The 20,965-nt window shown below is 46.3% G+C and overlaps 1 long non-coding RNA gene across 1 annotated transcript; it reads right to left on the reverse strand.

Annotated features, from left to right (window-relative positions):
• Window positions 1-8,821: 8,821 nt before the first annotated feature.
• LOC126958091 (uncharacterized) lies at window positions 8,822-20,434 on the reverse strand. Its single transcript, XR_007727073.1, has 4 exons — window positions 20,122-20,434; window positions 12,488-12,631; window positions 10,752-10,842; window positions 8,822-9,274 (listed from the first exon to the last, which is right to left on the reverse strand). It is a non-coding gene; the product is annotated as an uncharacterized LOC126958091 (long non-coding RNA).
• Window positions 20,435-20,965: the final 531 nt, after the last annotated feature.

The raw sequence follows: 20,965 nt of genomic DNA on the forward strand, positions 1-20,965 counted from the left end.
TGGCTTTTAGGGCAGATCAAAATGGCAATGTCAAAATGTCTCATACTCAAGCAAAGCAAGATGCCCTTTCCATTGACCATCATCACCTGGGCACCTGGAGATCCCTGGTGCACGGAGAGGTGTCCACCACGGGACCTGTCAGATGCACCCACTTGGCAAAGCAAAAGGCCAGCGAGTGGGTTGGGTGGCAGGCAGTGAGATGTGAGCTTTGAGCGGTGTATTCTTCTCTCCAGGCCCACAGAAAATACAGGTGATCTGTCAGGTCAAGTCCTGTTTGCAGCGAACAGTCAGCTGGTTTAGAATGTCCACCACTGAGGAAGTGTTTCCCAGATGCCAGCTGCTGTCAGGGCCTCTCTCCAGATGCAAATTAGAGAAAGTGGCTGACATTTGATTGAGAAATAACTTAAGCACAGTATTAAGAATCTCTAAGTACTACTTCATACCCATTAGGACAGCTATTGTATTAAAAAAAAAAAAAAAAAAAAAAGAAAGAAAGAAAGAAAGAAAAGAAAATAGCAAGCATTGGTGAGGATGGGGAGAAACTTAAACACTTGTTCCACTGGTGAGAATATTAAATGGTAAAATCACTGTAGAAAAACAGTATGGCAGTTCCAAAAAAAAAAATAAAAAAAAACAACCAAACAAACAAACAAAACACATAGAATTACCATATGATTCAGCAATTCCGTTTCTGCATATGTACCCAAATGAAGTTAAAGCAGAGATTCAAACAGATATTTGCACATCCATGTTTATGGCAGCATTATTCACAATAGCCAAAGAATGGAAGCAACCTACGTGTCCACCAACTCAGTGAATAAACAAGATGCAATGTGTGCATACACAGGAGTACTATTCAGCCTTGAAGAGGAAGAACATTCTAACACATGCCACCACGTGGGTGAACCTTGAGGACAGAATGCTCCGTGAAATAAGCTGGTCACAAAAGGAAAATGCTGCATGATTCCACTTAGAAGAGGTAGCCAGGGTACTCAGATTCAGGGACAGAAAGTAGAATGGTGGTTGCCAGGGCTGACAGGAGGGGGAATGAGGAGTTCCTGTTCCATGAGCACAGTTTCAGTTTAGAAAGATGAACGAGTTCTGGAGGTGAAAGGTACTGACCGTTGTGCAACAAGGTAAACGTGTGATACTTAATGCCATTGAACCATACACTTAAAAATGGTTAACATAACATAAACGTTACCGTCTTATATTTTACCATAATAAAGAAGAAGAGGAAGCGGAGGAGGAGGAGGATCAGAATCTCTACGTGGATTTTCTACAGAGGAATTGTGCGGAAACTTTCCCCTTAGGTCTCCCTTTCCTGATCCACTGTCCAGCAGACTTGCCTGAGTTCCTCCCCACTTCTGCAGTATGCATCACCTTTAAAACTCAATCTTTATGTCTACCCAAGGACTGCATGCTCATGGTTTAAGGTGCCCAAAGAGGACCTAAACCATGACATTTAAAAAAGGCAGTTGCCAATGCTTCCCTCTCCCCCTGAGGTTGAATTCTCCTTTCAACCTGGTTCTTCCAAAGTTCTAAATAAAAATGCTTGTAGTCCTGTTTATTGCTTGACTATTTTTAAGCATTATCCATTCACAGTCTGCTATGAAATGAAAACTTAGCACTTACCTGCCCCTCCCACCCCAATGCTTCCAATCTATACCCATTTCTGTTAAATCAGTTTTCATTGCTTATATTACATTTTCAACACTGAGCCGAATATACTACTGGGCCAGTCCCATTTGCTGTCTCACGTAAGTTTTTATAGTTGTTTGGAGTTAAAATTGACTGTTCCCTTTGCCTCATTTTCTATATAGCTATCTCTAATTCATCTTGTCCCACCTAATGGGACAGTAAAATGCCTCTCAATGCTATTTTCCACACAAACACATCAGGTAATGGGCCAGTTCGGGCAGTGTACTGGTGCCACCTCCTACTGGCTGAAAGAGCCTGCTGTTAAATATTCAGGAATTCTATAATTTAGGTGCTCAACACAGCATGCTGGGAGCTTTTACAGTACAGAAATCAGCCAATGCTACAAGTCAGGTTTTCATTTGTTTTTGCCAGGGAGCCGTTTCCCTGCATAGCAGGGTATCAGTTCCATCTTTCCCTGCAGGACCCTCTTCTAGCCCCCTCCTGCTGCTGCCCTGTCCTTCACTTACCACCTGGAGGGGTCCCCTTCACCCTCTCCAGCACTGTATTCCGTTTCCTGGTCAGATGTCTCTTTCTTCTTCATTTACTCCCCATTTTGGGTGAAATCTTCCAGTAGCTTCCTTAGCAAGTGTGTACTGGAAATACATTGTGTGATCTATTAAAGAGAAAAATATTCCTGACACTTGTTACGTGAAAGGTGATAAGGAAGACTTTGTTCAAGGGGGGCTACCACAATGGGGTTTCGTAGTAGGCAAGAGACACTGGCTCAACTCTGACTATAATAAGCAAAAATGTAGATTTGTAGGCACGGAGCAGGTGTGGAGGGCTGGTGGGTGGAAAATTACCAGGAGTCATTCTTTGCTAAGGCAGTTCTTTGCTAAAATGACCTATCTGGATTTTTGCTGAAGGTAGCCAGGGTGCCAAGATGGCAAGAGTGGTCAGACTAACGGTGGGGATTTTCACTATATGACTCAGCCGGATTCTTCCTGAGATCAGAGTAAGTGGACCAAGAACAGAGCCCAAGGTCGGGTCCCAGTCAGAATCCACAGGAGCTGGACTAGAGTTAAATCAAGGTAAGAGCATTGGTCAGGTCCTTCGCATGCTTTATCCTTGCTCATAATTGACTGATAATAGCTTGACAATGAAATTCCAGGTTGAAAATAACTTTCCCTTGGCATTTTGAAGGCCTCCGGTGCTTTCCAACTTGCAATGTTGCTGCTTAGAGGTTGGTTGGAAGCCATCCTTGTTCCCAGTTATTTGCATGTGATTGTTATTTTGTCTTTCTGGAAGTGTTTAGGATCTTTTCTTTATAGCTGGTGTTATAAAAGTTTTACAGTGACATGAGTTGCCTTGGAAAAAATACTTGAAAACAATTTTCAGTATTTTCCAGGGAAACATAACTGACACGTTAAATCTGAAAACTCTTGTCCCTTCATCTTGACAGTTTTTTCTTATTCTATTGATAAATTCCTCTCCTCTCCGTTTTTTCAGTTATTCCTTTATGGAATTTATAATTCTTTGTGCATTTAGAGTGTACTTTTTCTCTTTTCCTTCCTATTTACACCTTTGTCTTTTGGAATCTATAAATATTTTCTAGGATATTTCATTGACTTTTTCTACTCATTAAAATTTTAAATTTGTTATACTTTTCTTATTTTTTAAGTTTATTTTAAAATTTTCTTTTTCCTTTTAATTAATAGAGATGGGGTCTCACTATGTTACCCAGGCTTGTCTCGAAACTCCTAGGCTCAAGCAATCCTCCTGCCTTGGCCCCTTACAGTGTTGGGATTCCAGGCATGAGCCACTGTGTCCAGCCTATAATTTTAATTTCTAAAAGCACTTTCTTGTTCTTTATTATTTGTAATGGCACCCTGTTTTTTTCATAGGTGCAGTATTTTGGGAGATACATTTTTCCCTGTTTGTTTTGAGCTCTAACTTTCACGTATGATGCTTTCTCAAATGTTTGATGATTCTTTGTATATATTTAAAAGTAAATGATTGAAATCTAATTGGAGATAACAATTCTCCTTAGCGCGATTGAGCTGAGACCCGAGTTAGAGAAGCTGCAGGCCTTTACTTTGGGGCTATTTAGTTACTGCAGTAATGAGGCATCTGGTGTGCACCCTGGGGTGGTGTGGACCCAGCACAGGTGTGTCTACTTGTGCTGTGGAGGAACCCCGGGCAGGACTGGAAGCTCTCCCCATCCACAAGGGACAGGTAACCTGTTCTCACCGCAGTCTCTCACCCCTCTCTCCCTCTGCCAGAGTTCACAGGCTTCTGGACGCATTTATCCAGTGTGGGAGGAGGGTATGTGCTTCTGCAGTCAATGTACCCCTCTCCTGGTGTTCTGGGGTTCCCTGTGCCCAGGCTTCCGGGGCTCTGCAGGGAGACTCCGGGCTGTTTGCACATCTCATTGGCGACTGGCTCTCTGTTCTTTCCCCGCTGCCTTCCTTTCCTCTGATCATCGGATGCTCTTGTCCACTAGGACGGTCTGTACACTGTTTTCTCCCTGACTGTAACTTCCTGCGGTTCCCAAAGGAGCTGAGATAAATACGGGTGTTCAGCCTGCCATCTTTAACTGGACGTGTATTATCCATCACTTTTCTTGCTCTTTTTGTCTTGCATTCTGTCCCTGGTAGGAGCATCCCTAGGCCTTTGCCCAGGAAATCCCTTCTCCTGGACTCTGGTCCCATCTCTCTCCGATGACGTAGTCTTTCTTCTTTTTGGTTTTACACTTGTCTTTTTTTTTTTTTTTTTTTTTTTTTTTTTTTTTTTTGAGACGGAGTCTCGCTCTGTTGCCCGGGCTGGAGTGCAGTGACCGGATCTCAGCTCACTGCAAGCTCCGCCTCCCGGGTTTACGCCATTCTCCTGCCTCAGCCTCCCGAGTAGCTGGAACTACAGGCGCCGCCACCGCGCCCGGCTAGTTTTTTGTGTTTTTTTTTAGTAGAGACGGGGTTTCACCGTGTTAGGCAGGATGGTCTCGATCTCCTGACCTCGTGATCCGCCCGTCTCGGCCTCCCAAAGTGCTGGGATTACAGGCTTGAGCCACCGCGCCCAGCCACACCTGTCTTTCTTTACTGACTGCTTCTCAGCCTGCAGGCATGCTCGCTCCCCCACCCCCCTCAGTCAAAGGTGATGAATTTTCCTGGACCTCTTCTACGAGACGGACACTGAGGCTGCACAGATGACCACGGCACACGCCGGATCCCCGCCGGACACGGAGGTAGCTGAGTACGGGCAGGGACAGGAGAACCAGGCCCCGGCTGCGCAGGAGACGGCAGTGGGCGCTGCACGCGGGGCTGCAGGAGCAGAGGCTCCGGGGGCGCAACGGGTCGGGAGGCCTCCACAGGGGAGAGCCCGGGAGAGTGAGAAACGCTCTCCAGGAAGCTAAGGAATGTCTTTTTTTTTTTTTTTTTTTTTTTTTTAGACGGAGTCTCGCTCCGTCGCCCAGGTTGGAGTGCAGTGGGGGGATCTCAGCTCACAGCAACCTCCGCCTCCCGGGCTCAAACGATTCTCCTGCCTCAGCCTCCCGAGTAGCTGGGACTACAGGCTCCCGCCGCCACGCCCGGCTAGTTTTTGTATTTTTAGTGACAGGGGGTTTCACCGTGTTGACCAGGCTGGTCTCGAACTCCTGACCTTGTGATCCGCCCACCTTGGCCTCCTAAAGTGCTGGGATTCGGACTTGGGCCACCGAGCCCAGCCGGAAGCCAGGGAATTTCCGAGCTGAGGAAAGAGCTTGTGTGAAGCCCTCTGAAGAAGGGCCTTCCGCCTGTGGCGGTGTCTGCCCCCACAGCTGCACTGCAGTTGCTCTCTCAAATATCGCCAGCGACTTCGGAGTATCCCACAGGTGTCTCCTTTTCGAGTTCACGGCTCCGCCGGCTCCCCCGCGTCCACCAGGGCTGTCGCTGAAACTGAAGCTGCTCCGGGGGAGCCGCCTCCCCTCGGTGTTCCCGCGCGCCGCTGGCTGCCCCCTGGTCTCCACCTGGGCGCGCCCGGCTTCCAGCCAGAGCCTCCCCTCACTCTGTGCCCTGGGTCTTGCGGCGCCCACCCACTGCCAGCCCTTCAGCAGCCCCCAAGGTAACTCTCAGCCTAGCTTCCGGGGCTTCTGCCGTGTGTGTGGAGGAGACGCGATGTCCTGGATGCCCCAGGAATCTTAAACCCCAAGCGTCCCAGATCCAGCTTGTCTGCCCTGGAACCTCTGTTTCTGCCTAACTGTTGCTCTTAGTCATACAATCAATGGCCTCAGCTCCCAGCTGAAAACGCTCCACCCCGTCTTAGATTCCTCTCTTGACAGAGCAAGTCTTTCACCAAATTCCACTGATTTTACCTCAGAAATACCTCTCAAATTCATCACCTCTCCTCCACTTTGTCCCACAGTCCAGGCAGAATCTTCCTCCCTGTCCCTGGTTGCCCAGACCCTCTCCAGGCCACCACCAGCATCCTCTTTCCGAAGCTTACACGGGCCTTGTGTCTGAGTCTGTGCTGATCAGAGGCCTTCCACAGCTCCAGGGTCCGAACTATGGAGCCTGGCAGGGCATTCACAATCTCACCACGCCTGTTTCCATCCACCCCTGCCGCTTCACACCCACCGTGAAGGGTCAATACGCTTCGCAGCTGTTCATCTACAGCGGTTCCTCCCCTTCTGTATATACGGCAGGACGGCAGGACGGCAGGACCCCGTGCCCTTGAATTTAGGTGTGACCATGTTACTCGTTTGACTACTAAGATGTGAGTGAAAAGGACATGTGTGGCTTCTGCAGAGAAGCTTTGAAGAGCAGCATGTGATTCCCTGGGTTCTCCCAGACCAAGGAGACAGCGATGCCATAGATGGTGGTTCCATCAGCCCGGGACACTGAGAGACACCCTAGAGCAGAGCCCACTGCCAATAAAGATGATGTGAGCATGAGCAATACTTCCACCTTCCTTCCTTAAGCCATGGTAACCTGAGGGTTGTCTGTTACTCAGCATTATCTAGCCTGCTCTGACTGAGAAGTCATTGATGTCTCAGTGTATTAGAGCTCTCCAGAGAAACAAGGCCAATTGGATATACATATATATATATATATCCATATATATATCTCCATATATATATATATCTCCATATATATATATCTCCACATATATATCCAACTTATATAGATATAGGAAGAAATTCATTATGAAGTATTGGCTCATGTGATTATGGACACCAGGAAGTCCCATGGCCTGCCTGCTGCAAGCTGGAGGCCCAGAAAAGCTGGGAGTCTCATTTCAGTCCAAACCTGAAGGCCTGAGAGGACCTGATGGCATACATCCCAATCCGAGACCAAAGGTGGAGAATTGGAGGGCCGTGGTCTAAGTCCTATTGTTACCGGTGGGTCTGTGTTCTTAGATCTCCCAAGAGGGTGGCGGCTGTTCCCAAGATGGCAGCAAGCCTTTTGTTCTCTGACTTGGGGTTCTTGGCCTCACAGATTCCAAGGAATGGAACCTTGGGCCATGCGGTGAGTGTTATAGCTCTATTAGAAGCCGTAGGTCACGGAAGAGAACCGTGGAACCCAGTGACTAGTGTTCAGCTTGATGAGCACAAACCTGGGCACTTAGCTGCACAGGAACAATGGTAAGCCTTTAGCCCAAACGGAAGTGGCAACGGGCACCTCGCTGGATCAGAAACGCAGCAGACGCCGTGCCGGATCCGGAGGGGTGGAAGTCAATTGAGGGTCTGCGATGACGGCAAACAACAGTGGTGGATGGTGAGCAAAAGATCAGCTTGAGCCGGAACAAACAAGGACCAGAAGAGTGTGCAGCTGGAAGATTTAATAGAGTGAAAACAGAGCTCCCAAACAATGGGAGGGGACCCAAAGGGGGTTGCCCCCCACTCCCAGCTCCAATGCCTGAAGTTTCTATCCCAATCATTGTCCCTCCCCCTGTGCTCTCAGGTGACAGATGATTGGCTCTTTCTTTACCTCCTGCTTTTAGCCTAATTTGTATTTTAGTGAGCCCTCTTTACTACCTGATTGGTCAGGTGTGGGCTGAGTTACAAGCCCCGTGTTTAAAGGTAGGTGCGGTCACCTTCCCCAGCTAGGCTTAGGAATTCTTAGTCAGCCTAGGAAATCCAGCTAGTCCTGTCTCTCACTATTTGTGTCTGAAGGCCCGGAAACCAGGAGCACTGATGTCCGAGGGTAGGAGAAGAGGGATGGCCCACTCAAGGAATGAAAGCCCATCTGCCCTTCCTCTCCCTTTCTGTTCTGTTCAGGCCCTCAGCAGATGGGATGATCCCTGTGTGTACTAGTAGGGGCAATCCACTTTATTCTGTGTACTGATTCAAATGCCAGTCTCTTAAACACCCTCACAGACACACCCAGAAATCGTGTTGTACCAGCTCTCTAGGCAGCCTGTGACCTAGTCAGGCTGGCACATAAAATTAATCCCGGCACTCGGCTTTGTCCCCTCTGCCTGGAGTGTCTGCTAGCCTCATCCTTTTCTCATAACAAAGTCCCTCTCATGGCCGGGCGCGGTGGCTCAAGCCTGTAATCCCAGCACTTTGGGAGGCCGAGGCGGGCGGATCACAAGGTCAGGAGATCGAGACCACAGTGAAACCCCGTCTCTACTAAAAATACAAAAAATTAGCCGGGCGCGGTGGCGGGCGCCTGTAGTCCTAGCTACTCAGGAGGCTGAGGCAGGAGAATGGCGTGAACCCAGGAGGCGGAGCTTGCAGTGAGCCGAGATCGCGCCACTGCACTCCAGCCAGCTGGGCAACAGCGTGAGACTCCGTCTCAAAAAAAAAAAAAAAAAAAAAAAAAAAAAAAAGGCCCTCTCATTCCTCAAGCCCCCTCTCCCCTTGAAGTTCCCATAACGGCTGGATCTCCCCTCATGCTGCCCTAGCTCCTTGCCCACACCTGAAGCCTCAGTGTTCATCTTGTGTTGCTTTGAGTGCTTTCCTTCATGTGTCCCCTTCTCAGCTGTAACTTCTGCAAGAGCGAGAGCAGCTTCTTTTTCACCATCAGCCCACAAAGAACCTGCCGAGTGCAAGAAGACCCCCCCCCCAGTAGACACCATGGCCTGTTTTCAAAACTTTATATTCTGTCCAATTTGACTAACCAGCTTCTCAAGCCTCCGGAAATTATTTTCAGAAATCATCAGTTAGTCTAAAACTGGCCCACCAAATGGATTGTTTCTAATTTTATTCAAAATATAAAAATTCTGCCTTTATATAATGGATCAATTAAGGGGAAATTGCATGATATACATAACAATTGTTTTCTTCACCAAGGTTTATTCTAGAAGCTTTCGAGCCTATTATAATACAAAAGCCAGCGAGCTCTGGGAGGCAGGCAAGGGAATGCATTTTATTCATGTTTGCTTCCCAGAAGCTCACACAGTGCCCAAGCTAGAGGAGGTACTCAGCTGACATTTTCTGAATTAGATTTAATGAACAGGAAAAACGGCTTGTAAAAATGAAAGTGAAGTTCCTCTTCCTTTTCCCTCCTACCTGCCTGCTTTGTCTAGTCAACTGAAGAACGACGAGGTTCATATATTTGGAAAGGAGAGCTTTTTCTCATACAGCGTTGCAGCCTGCGCGGTGGTCATTCTGACAGGCTGAGAAGGGTAGCCTCTGGCCAGAAGCCAGAACAGGCACCTAGAGAGTGAGAATAAGAAGTCAGGGATTTATGCTAAGCAGCGTGCCCAGATATGCATATTCAATAAGCATGGGAGGAGTCATGAATATTTATGAAAGGAGAAATGTGCGCATGTGCAGTCGAGCTTTGTGCCTCTCCATAGGACCCATGTTCAAAAAACGGTGTTCTTAGCATGATCCGGGGGTGGAGCTTTTGGACCTCTGACGTCAAAAGGTGAACAGAAGACCCCTCCTCACTGTGCATCCTCCCTGGACTGGCCAGAGCCAGTCTGCCGTTGGTGGTCTGTTTTCAGGAAGAAATGCTGGTTGGTTGTGCCCAGGTGTGGTGGCTCACATCTGTAATCCCAGCACTTTGGGAGGCCGAGGTGGGCAGATCACTTGAGGTCAGGAGTTTGAGACCAGCCTGGCCAATATGGTGAAACCCCGTATGTACCAAAAATACAAAAATTAGTCGGGCATGGTGGTGTGCACTGATAATCCCAGCTACTCGGGAGGCTGAGGCAGGAGAATTGCTTGGCAGAAGGTTGCAGTGAGCCAAGATCGCACCACTGCACTCCAGCCTGGATGACAAAGGAGGGAGGGGAGGGGAGGAGAGGGGGGGAGGGGAGGGGGGAGGGGAGGGCCAGCCAGGAAATCAGTTATCTTTCTCTAGGGGGCCCTTGGCCAAGAGGAGGTTCCGTCCAGTTGGTTGTGGGACTTTTTATTTTGTTTTATTTCTCAGTCTTATACAAAGTCTTTTGTGTTCTTTAACTTCTGAAACCAAATACAGGGAGGGTGTATCGACTTACTTGTTTTATAAAAAGTGTAAACCAAAAATAAAATCCTAAGCCCTCCAACCAAATGAATGGGCCCCCTTCATTGCTCAAGAAAACCCCAGAGAAACTTGAGAAACTGAATCCCCAGTTATGACGGGAAGGGAGGTCAGACACACCTTGTTGTACCTCCTGCTTTTTGGCATTTAGGTTAAAATAGAGATTATAAGACTGGCAAAACAGACTCTTGTGCCAATAAGATACCAAATTATAAGCAAGACCTGAAGTCATGCAAGTCAGGGATTCAGTCATGCCCGACACACCATGAAATCGCGTTAGACAGGTTTCTATTAGCGCAGTACGATGTGGCTTACTTTCCATCCTGACTCTGGTGTAGTGTCACATGACAGCCGACCTGAAGGAGATCAAAACATTTTTCTCCAAAATATATTTCTTTGACACATTCTGAAATGGCTGGTTGGGTGTGGTGGCTCACACCTGTCATCCCAGCACTTTGGGAGGTGGAGGTGGGAGAATTACTGGAGCTCAGGAGTTCAAGGCTGCAGTGTCCTGTGATCATGCCAATGCACACCAGTCTGGGTGACAGAGTGAGACCTTGTCTCGAAAGAGAGAGAGAGAAAGGAAGAGAGGGAGGGAGGAAGGGAAGAAAAGATTTTTAAAAAGGCAAAAAAAATATTTTTTTGGCTGGGTGCAGTGGGTCATACCTGTAATCCCAGCACTTTGGGAGGCTTAGGTGGCAAGAGTGCTTGAGGCCAGGAATTCGAGATCAGCCTGGGCAACATAGTGAGACCTTGTCTGTAAGAATAATTTTAAAATAAAAGTAAATTTTAAAAAATAAATGAAATGGTCGCCACAAGGCCAACAGATTGAAATAGCCCTACAAAGCTATCTTTTGTGCGGAAAATTTGGATCTGTAGAAGATCGCCCTTAATGCAGCCAGGTCTTTCCTTTCTAGGCCTTTCCCAGATCTAGGAGAGATTAACTGAGAGCCTGACACCTTTAAGATCTGAGAGGAGATATTCACCATCTATTCTCTCCAAGGGCTGACACCTAAGAGCCTTCCTCTACATAACAAGAACTTTGGCCCCCAACCCCCTTATCTTAACTCAACCATTCCTTTCCACTGACTTCAAGTCTTTAGTCAAAGCTTAATTCTTTCAACCAATTGCCAATCTGAAAATCTTTGAATCCACTTATGACCTATACCCCCTTGCTTCAAGAGCTCCTGCCTCTTTAGGCTGAACCAATGTGTACCTTCTATGCATTAATTTATTATTTCACCTATAATTTCTGTCTCCCTAAAATGTATGAAACCAAACTGTAACCGGACCACCTCAGGTGGACTTTCTCAGAACTGTTTCCTGGGCCATGGTCGCTGATATTAGCTCAGAATAAAACTCTTTAAAATACTTTACGGAGCTGGCTTTTTCCGTTAACAAAAGTGTATGCTGAATGCCCTTGGGAGCTGCAATTAAAGAAGAAGGAAAATGGAGAAGGAAGAGGAGAAAGGAGGGGAGGAGGAGAAGAGACATGAGGGGAGAGGGAGGAGGAGGAGGAGAAAGAGAAGGAGAAGAAGATGAAGGAGAGGGAGGAGGAGGAGAGAAAGAAGACAAGCGGAAGAAGAGGATGATGACAAATATGACACAGGAAGAAAATAAGCAAGGAAAAAGGTGCAGCAGGTCGGGCGCAATCATAATAAAAGCCGTAACTTCCTGAGCTTTGAATCCTTGGGGCACCTCTCCTCGTAATCTACGAGCCTTACATCAGCCTGGCGGTGAGTGCTCCTGCTGCACAGATGAGGAAGAGGACTCAGGATCAGACAGCTGCTCCAGGCTCTGAGGCCTGGAGTGGAGCCTCTGCCTTACCCTAGAGTGTGCCCTCTGTCTAACCCAAAGCTTCCTCCACTCTTGGGAGCTGACTTGCCATACCCAGTTCTGGCTCCTAACTGGAATTCTTGTTCTAGAGTGGATCGGCCACCCTGAAGCCTCATCCTGGGGCAAAAGTCAGCTCGTCCACTCTGCTTGGCTCTGATGTAGAAGAGAAGGCTGCTGGAACAGCCATTTTTACCTTCTATGCCTGCGACGCCCTGGCTGGCCTGAAGCCCCCACCTGCCCTCCATAGCCAAGCTGCCAATGGTCCGGCCCTCGCCAGCTCCCAGCAGTCCTAGAGCCTCCCTCTCCAAGCCTTGGGTGGCCCAAGGCCTGAGGTTGTCAGCAGAATCAAAGGAGGAGCTAAACTGTCACCCCCAACTTTCATTTGTATTGGGGTATAATTCTCATGCAGGTAAATGCACAAATGTTAAATGTGCAATACAGTTCATTGGTTTTTTAATGTAAACACACACCCACATCACCACCACCCTAAACAAGGTATAGAACATTTCCATCAGCCCAGAAGGTTCCCTCTCACCCATTTCATCAATTCCTCTCCCCACACTTACCACTGATCTGATTTCTATCACGAGAGTTATGTCTGTCCCAGAACTCGTATCAACGGAACCGTGGAGCGTACATTGTTTTGTGCCTGCTGCTCAGCACGGTGAGACGTGTGCATCTCGGCATAGTTATGAGGAGATTCATTCATGCTGTTAATACATATGAGTAATGCGATTTTTATTGTTGGTTAGTATTCCATTGCGTGATTCTATTGTAATGTTTATTGATTCTCCCTTTTTTTAAACTTTATTTTGTTTTTCTAATGAGAAATTTTAATTTTTTTTATTTTTGACATTTTGTTTTTCTAACGAGATTCTTTTTTAATTTGAAATATGCATACAAGCCGGGTGCGGTGGCTCAATCCCAGCCTGTAATCCCAGCACTTTGGGAGGCTGAGGCGAGCAGATTACCTGAGGTCGGGAGTTCAAGACCAGACTGATCAACATGGAGAAACCCCATCTGTACTAAAAATACAAAATTAGCTGGGGGTGGTGGTGCATGCCTGTAATCCCAGCTACTCGGGAGGCTGAGGCAGGAGAATCACTTGAACCCAGGAGGCAGAGGTTGCAGTGAGCTGAGATTGTGCCATTGCTCTCCAGCCTGGGCAATAAGAGCAAAACTCTGTGTCAAAAAAAGAAATTAAAAAAAAGAAATATGCATACAAGAATGTTATGCTTTATATATGATATATGGTATATGTGACGTACATTATGTAAATATGTATTGTACTGCATGTGTGTATATATATGTATACACACATATATTTTTTAAAATAATGATAAAGTAAACTGCTGCATGCCCATGAGCCAAGCTGAAGACAGAGAACATTACCCATACCAGTGACGCCCCACTCAATGTGCCCTCCTCTGACAGCCTGCCACCCCATCCCCAGGGAAATACTCTGAGCTTGGTTACTTGTTTCCTTGGCTTTCTTGGAAGCCCTGTCCCACATGTGCATGTTCACAGACAGTATAGTGCTCAGTTGCGCCCATTTTTTAGCTTCGTATAAACCAGATCACTTGTACGTATCCTCTGCAGCCTGTTCTTCCTGCCCGACGTTGGTGAGATCCTTCCTGGCTCATGCCTGGAGATGCGGTTCATTGATTTTCACTGCTGCACAGTGTCCCCCAGTGTGAATGTGTCTCGTGTGTCTGTCCATTCTGCTGCTGTTGTTGCTAGCAGTGCTGCTGAGAATGTTCAATGCACCTGTTAGGTCACGTGTACGGGTGTGTCTCTAATGCATATGTAGAGGGTCAGAATTGCTGGGTAGCAACCTATGTGCATACGTTAGTCAGGGTTCTCCAGGAAAATAGAACCAGTGGGATGGGTTGATGGATGGATAATAGATAGACAGACTTATTATGAGGTATTCACTCACACAACTATAGAGGTTGAGAAGTCCCATGACCTAATGTCTGCACACTGGAGACCCAGTAATGCAGGTGGTATGATTCAGTTCAAGCCTGAAGGTCTGAAAACCAGGGGAGCTGATGGTACTACCCAGTCTGAGGCCCAGAGAAGATGAGATGAGATGAGATGAGATGAGATGAGATGATGAGATGAGATGAAATGAGATGAGATAAATGAAACAGATGAGATGAGATGAGATGTCCCAGCTCAAGCCGTGAAGCCAGAAAAAAGAAGCAAATTCCTCCTTCCTCCACCTTTTTGTTCTATTCAGGCTTTCAAAGGATTGGGTGCTGGGCTCACCCTCCCTGGCACACCCAGAAATAAGGTTTATTCTGGGCACTCTGTGGCCCAGTCAAGTTGACACGTAAAATTAACCATCACTATGTATCTTTAACTTTACTAGGTGCCATGGGCTGAATCATTTCTCAAAAAATGTGGATGTTGAAGCCCTACCCCCCAATGTGACAGGATTTGGAGATGGGACTTTGCGAGATCACTGGGTTTGGATGAGGTTATGAGGGAAGGGTTCTCGTGGTGGGATCAGTGCCTGTATAAGAAGAGACCAGAGGCTTGCTCATTGTTTCTCTCTCCCACCCGCATCCCCCCTCTCCCCATGTGAGGACACAGCAAGAAGGCAGCTGTCTGCAACCTAAAAGGGAGTCCTCACAAGGAAATGACCATGCTGGCACCTTGATCTTGAACTTCCAGGCTCCAGAACTGTGAGAAATAAATATCTGTTGTTTATGCGACCCCGTCTGGGGTATTTTGCTATGGCAGCCGAGCACACTAAGACACTAAGCCATGCCAAATTATCTTCTAAAGTACACATCCTCTAGAAGAATCTTTACTTTTTTAAATAATTTTTTTTTCCAGAAAAAGAAGAAAAAAGACCTTTTCTTCAGACTCCCAACTCCCCATGCTGATTGATAATTGCTGTAGTCTAGAGGTTTCCTCCCCTACCTAATTCTCTCTCCCATTGGCCTCACTCAGTAGTCAGGCTTCCTTATTTGAGCTGCTTTCATTTCTAACTTTCCACGAGGAGCCCTGGGGGAGTCACCACTGGTGTCACTGTCAGCACAGCCTCCAAGGACAGTGCAGCAAAGCCCTGTGGGTTATCCTCACAGAGGTGTTTAATTCCTCCCAGGGTCTCTAACACAGATCCTTTGTGAATCTAATAAAAGTGACAATCTCTGTCCCTGGGAAAATTTGCATATGCACACAGCTTTCATCTAATTTCAGAAGGTTCATAGCCTCCCAGCCCTTCCCTAAGTGAGTAAGTCATATTAAGCATGGAGAAGAATGCTGTGTCACCTTTTGGTTCTGGCTAAAACAAAGGCTGAATTTCAAAGTAAATGATAAATGGGTAAATGTTTACATACTTTTTAAGCATCATATTTTTAACAGAAAAAGATAATGGCAAGAGAAGATGAAGTATTGTGGTTTCCCCTACTTGAACCCCCCTTATAATTGTGACATCTCAATCCTGGTATCCAGCCCTACTTGGTCAAGGATTTAGACTGGGATAGGAAGGAAGCAGCAGGGATGGATAAACACCTCCTCTGTCTTTCTGCTAGGGTTGGTGGTAGATGAGTGAGTGTGTGGATCAAGAAAAGGCCATTATCATAGTTCTGAACGTCCCCAACCCTATGGCCCTGAAGACCCTCCTCTTCTCCCCTACACAGGCAGCCTTGGCAGTCTGAAGCTCTCTCCTTATTTTCCCTTTGTCAACCACCAACTTGCTAGCGAACAACTTCACTTGAGTTCTTAATCCTTTGGTGTGGGTATCAGCAGATGTGACCTTGTGCAGGTGTACTTCTTTGTAAACCTCATCATTGATTGTGGACAGGGTAGTTCACTGGTGGCTGAGAGCATCTGGGAAGAAGAGATAGAGAGACATTTTTTAGGACAGGGTCCCTTTCTTAAGGGCCTGCAGAAGGACCAAATCTCTTGTCTGAGTCCTTGCTTTGTTTCTTGTGAGTGGTGTGATTTTTGTGCAAGTTACTTAACCCAGATGTGGCATTCTCATCTACAAATTAGGAGTAATTATAACAGTAGCTGTTCAAGAGTACTGCAACAAAAAATCATGTGAAGTGGGAGTGCTTTGTGGATCGTACAAATGCAATTTATCCATTCATCTGTTTACCTGCCTACCTAGTTAGCAACCTCTCCCTCTTTCTTGTGTATGGAAGGATGAATGTGAGTGTGAAGGCTTGTATGAATGTATGCATGTGTCCATCCTATGCATGCATCCGTGTATATACATCCATCCATCCTTCTGCCTGTCATCTTCTCCATCTCTCCACCCACCCATCCACTTAGCCTTTACATTCATCTGGAAGACAGCAGCCTCTAGGCTCTGGGGTGCAATATCACTTGTCCAATGGCATAAACCTGTCACTTACGGTCAGAGGAATTAGTAAAAGTAAAAACAATATGATTAGTAAACTGTTTTGCAGGTATCAAGGGAAAAGGCGTCTTAATTTTTCAGCACTTGAATGTTTTCGGCTGCCCTGGGAGATCTGTCATCTTGCTGAAGCGCCACTCGTCAATGTATCTGCTCATCCACAGATCCAATCTACTGTGCCTCCTTCCTCCAGGGGCCTCGAGGGAAGACCTGGAGCTGCTGTGTGAGTCATGATGATTAAACATTTCACACTCTGTTGTGGAAGGAATAGGATGTATATGTGTATGGGCTACAGCAATAATTCTGTACCTGGTGTTGAATTTGTTAGAACCACTTGGAATGAGGCCTTGGGAAAATGTTATAAAGGTGACAAATCCATGGGCATTTTAAGAATTACTACATTTTTCTGTATAGTTCCAGAATTTAAACTAAAATAAACAATAGCAACAACAAAAAAACACTCCGAGAGAGCACTTATTTGGGGACAAGATTGATTCCTAGTTAACCCATCCCTTGTGAGAGTGACATTGCTGCAGAGACCCAGGACGCTTGGGTGCTCTTCTCCTTCCCCTCTCTGTCCACAGGTCTCCCCTTACCTGGGTAATGTGAGCTTCTCTTCTGCCACACCTGGCCCCAGCACAGCCATGTGTTACGTTTGTGGAGGCAGGCATTCTTTTCTTGCTCCTCTTCTCCTGCATTCTTTCCACAGCCTGACTCTCTCTTTTTTTTTTTTTTTTTTTTTTTTTTTAGACCGAGTTTTGCTCTTGTTGCCCAGGCTGGAGCGCAGTGGCATGATCTTGGCTCACTGCAACCTCCGCCTCCCTTCTCCTGCCTCAGCCCCCTGAGTAACTGGGAATATAGGCGCCTGCCACCACGCCCAGCTAATTTTTTGTATTTTCAGTAGAGACAAGGTTTCGCCATGTTGGCCAGGCACAGCCCAACTCTTGATTATCCCAGTGTCTGCTTGGCTGTCTTGCAGGACTGCAGGGTCCTGTGACGAGCTTTGTGCAAAGGACTTCCACAACCAAGTATGAGCAGATGCTGCTCCTGGAAATCAGTGATTCTCAATCTTGAGTGCCAGTCAGATTTACCAGGATGTTTAAAAATGCCTGTGTGCCTAGGTTCCCCGCAGACAGCTGGGGTGGGCCCTGGCAAGTTGAGAATTCCTGCCCTAAATCAAGGCTTCCCTATCTCGGTTCTCAGCTGGTTTCTGAGAACTTGAGCAAAATATCTGCCACTAGAATGGGTAATAGTCTTTTTCCTCCCTCAAATTAAGCAGAACAAAATTAAGTTAGTGGATAAAATTTTCCAAATTTAAATTTACCGCTCCTAAGTTTTCTTAAAATTAGGGAATCTAATTTTTTTTTTTTTTTATCCAGCTAAATGTAAATCAGATTTAGGGATCTAATTCTGATTTTATCAATTAAAATATAGCCAAAAGATTATGTCTGATTTAGACTACATTGTGCATTTAAATTTTAAAAAACTTGATGGTGGTAAAAAAGACAACACAAAATACGTCATCTCAACCAATCTTTCAGTGTATAGTTTAGTAGCATTAACTATATTCACATTGTTGTACAACAGATCTCAGGAACCTTTTTATTTTGCAAAACTAACACTATAGCTGTTGAACAACACCCCATTTTTCCCTTCTCCCAGTGCCTGACTTTCTGTCTCTATGAGTTAGACTACTTTTTAATCTTTTTTAAAAATTTTATTTTTAGAGATGGGGTCTCGCTATGTTAACCAGGCTGGTCTCAAACTTCTGGCTTCAAGTGAACCTCCTGCCTCGGCATCCCAAAGTGCTGGGATTATAGACATGAGCCACCGTGCCTGGCCCAATTAGACTAATTTGTATAACTCATGTAAGTGGAATCACACAATATTTGTCTTTTTCTGTTACTTACTTATTTCACTTAGTATAATGTCTTTAAAGCGTATCCATGTTGTAGCATGCAACAGGGTTTCCTTCTTTTTACAGGCTGAATAATAAATATTCTATTTATGGCTAGACCACATCTTATTTATCCACTTATTCTTCAGTAGACACTTGGGTTGCCTCTACCTCTCTACTATTATACCTAATGCTGCAGTGAACAAGGGTATGCAAATATCTCTTCCAGATCCTGCTCTCATTTCTTTCGGGTATATACCCAGAAGTGGCATTTCTGGATCATATTGTAAATCTATTCACAACCTTTTGAGGAAACTCCATACTGTTTTCCATAGTGGCGGTACCATTGTATATGATCATCAACCGTATACAAGGGTTCTAATTTCTTCATATCCTCACCAACACTTTTTCCACTTTTTTGAGTGTCCATTCTAATGAGTGAGAGGTAATATCTCATCGTGGTTTAGGTTTGCATTTCCTTTTGGTGATCACTGATGTTGAGCACCTTTCCATATACCTGTCAGCCATTTGTATGTCTTCTTTGGAAAAATGCCTATTCAAGTCCTTTGGCCATCTTTTAATCAGATTATTTGTTTTGTTGTTGTTCTGAAAAACATTTCTAGGAATGGAGATTCTATCTGCAAAGCCCAACTGCAACCTTCTAAGTCCGTCATCACTGGAGCATCTGCTCGTGCCTGGTCGTGGAAGCCCTTTGCACAAAACTCGTCACAGGACCCTGGAGTCCTGCAAGACAGCCCAGCAGACACTGGGATAGTCAAGAGTTGGGCTGTGCCTGGCCAACATGGTGAAACCTTGTCTCTACTGAAAATACAAAAAATTAGCTGGGCGTGGTGGCAGGCCCCTGTAATCCCAGCTACTCGGGGTGGCTGAGGCAGGAGAATCGCTTTATACCAGGAGGCAGAGGTTGCAGTGAGCTGAGATCGCGCCACTGAACTGCAGCCTGGGCAACAAGAGTGAAACTCCATCTCAAAACACAGTTCACATGCGCACACATGTGTGCACACACACAGATACACATAGACACACATACATGCAAATGGACACATAAATACATGCACACACATGCACACCACACCTTTGACAACTTGTTCCAGTGTTAAGTCCATTTGCTACAACAAAATACCATAAACTCAGTGGCTTATAAAGAGCAGAAATGTATTTCTCCCCATTCTGAAGGTTGGGACGTCCAAGATCAAGGCACAGCAGGTTTGGTGTCTGGTGAGGGCCCATTGTCTGGTCCATAGATGGCACTTTCTCACTGGGTCTTCGCATAGGGGAAGGAACTAGCCAGCTCTCTAGACTCCTGCTGCCTTTTTGCTTGACCCAAAGTGGAAAACCCAGAAGACATCCCAAAGGATCCAGTGTGTCCTCAGTGTGCTGCCTGCACAGTTGTGCCGATACAGCCTGCTTTCTTCAGGGATGCAGAGGACCGGCCTGACCTCCATGCCCACCAGCTCTGTTGGGCCCAGTCTGTGTATCAAACCAAAGCTCAAGAAATGCTTGCTGCTGATGACGACATCAGGAGAGCAAATGGGCTGTTTTCTGGATTTTTCCAAATGAGCCACCATTTTAATCAGGGCCTCACTACTTGCCCAGTTTAGAATTTTTCTAAAAGGAGTTTTGTCCTCAACATGGAAACTCAGAAAGTTGGGGCTTTTGAATTAAAAAGAAAAAAAAAATCAAGAAAGAAAGGATCTTTTTTTTTTGCAATAGATCATCCAGACACTGTTACATTTTCACTATGGTGTACCAGAAAAGAAGGTTTTTTTTTTCTTTTTTAAGTTAAAATAAACTCACCACGGCCTTATAATCTATTTATAAGGTCCTCCCAGTCTGCCTGATTGTCTCTTCCCATTATTATAAAGTCATCTTTGGTCCCAGTTTGTATAATACAGAGAATTGCTCACCTGCAGTTATTTGGTTCTGGACATTGTCCCCTCGGTGCGAGGCGGCTTTTATGAAACTAAGGCTCATGCAGACTGAATGCAGTCTTGCACCGGGCACAGGATTTAAATAGAACACAGGACTGAGAGAGGGTGGTGGGGCGGGCTTTCCTTTGTTCTAGGAGCCTGGGGGGGAAAGAGAAGCCCCCTCCTGCCCTGCAGGCCTTGCGGCAGGCTCTCTCCCTCTCCGCCCAGTCCCTGGGCTTCCTTCTTTTCCCTCCTGCCCAGTGTGGTCAGGCCATTCCTGGTGTGATTTCCAAGGACGTCAAGGGCAGCCCTGGCCTGTTTCCCCAGTAACAGAGACTGGCCTTGGGAGAAGAGGAGCGGCCTCTCCCCGTGATCTCTGCAGCCCTCCCTTCAGTGCCCGGAGCCAGGCGCCCAAGCCCAGCGCTGCCAAGTTTCCTCCACATCACACGTGGTCTCAACTTCCCGGGCTCCTCGGCCTGGTGGTTATTAAGGAGCTGAGTCACCAGGGCCCTTGTGGTCGGTGTCTGCATCACTGATCACTGGCTTCCCATGTCGGTCCCATTCATATTTTCTCTCTTCATCTCCTGGGAGTCCTAGCTGCTTCTGAGATTTCATGGAAAGGGTTATATTGACAATTTGCATTTAGAAATATTATTTTTCTCCTTTTAAGAATAGTTCTTTCTTTCTTTCTTTCCTTTCTTTCTCTTTTTTTTTCTTTCCTTCTTTCTTCCTTTTCTTTTTTTTCTTTTTTGAGACAGACTCTCACTCGGTCACCCAGGCTGGAGTGCAGCAGCATGATCTTGGCTCACTGCAACCTCTGCCTCCCTGGCTCAAGCAATTC

Source organism: Macaca thibetana, chromosome 7 (genome assembly GCF_024542745.1).
Source record: "Macaca thibetana thibetana isolate TM-01 chromosome 7, ASM2454274v1, whole genome shotgun sequence".
Classification (NCBI taxonomy): domain Eukaryota; kingdom Metazoa; phylum Chordata; class Mammalia; order Primates; family Cercopithecidae; genus Macaca; species Macaca thibetana.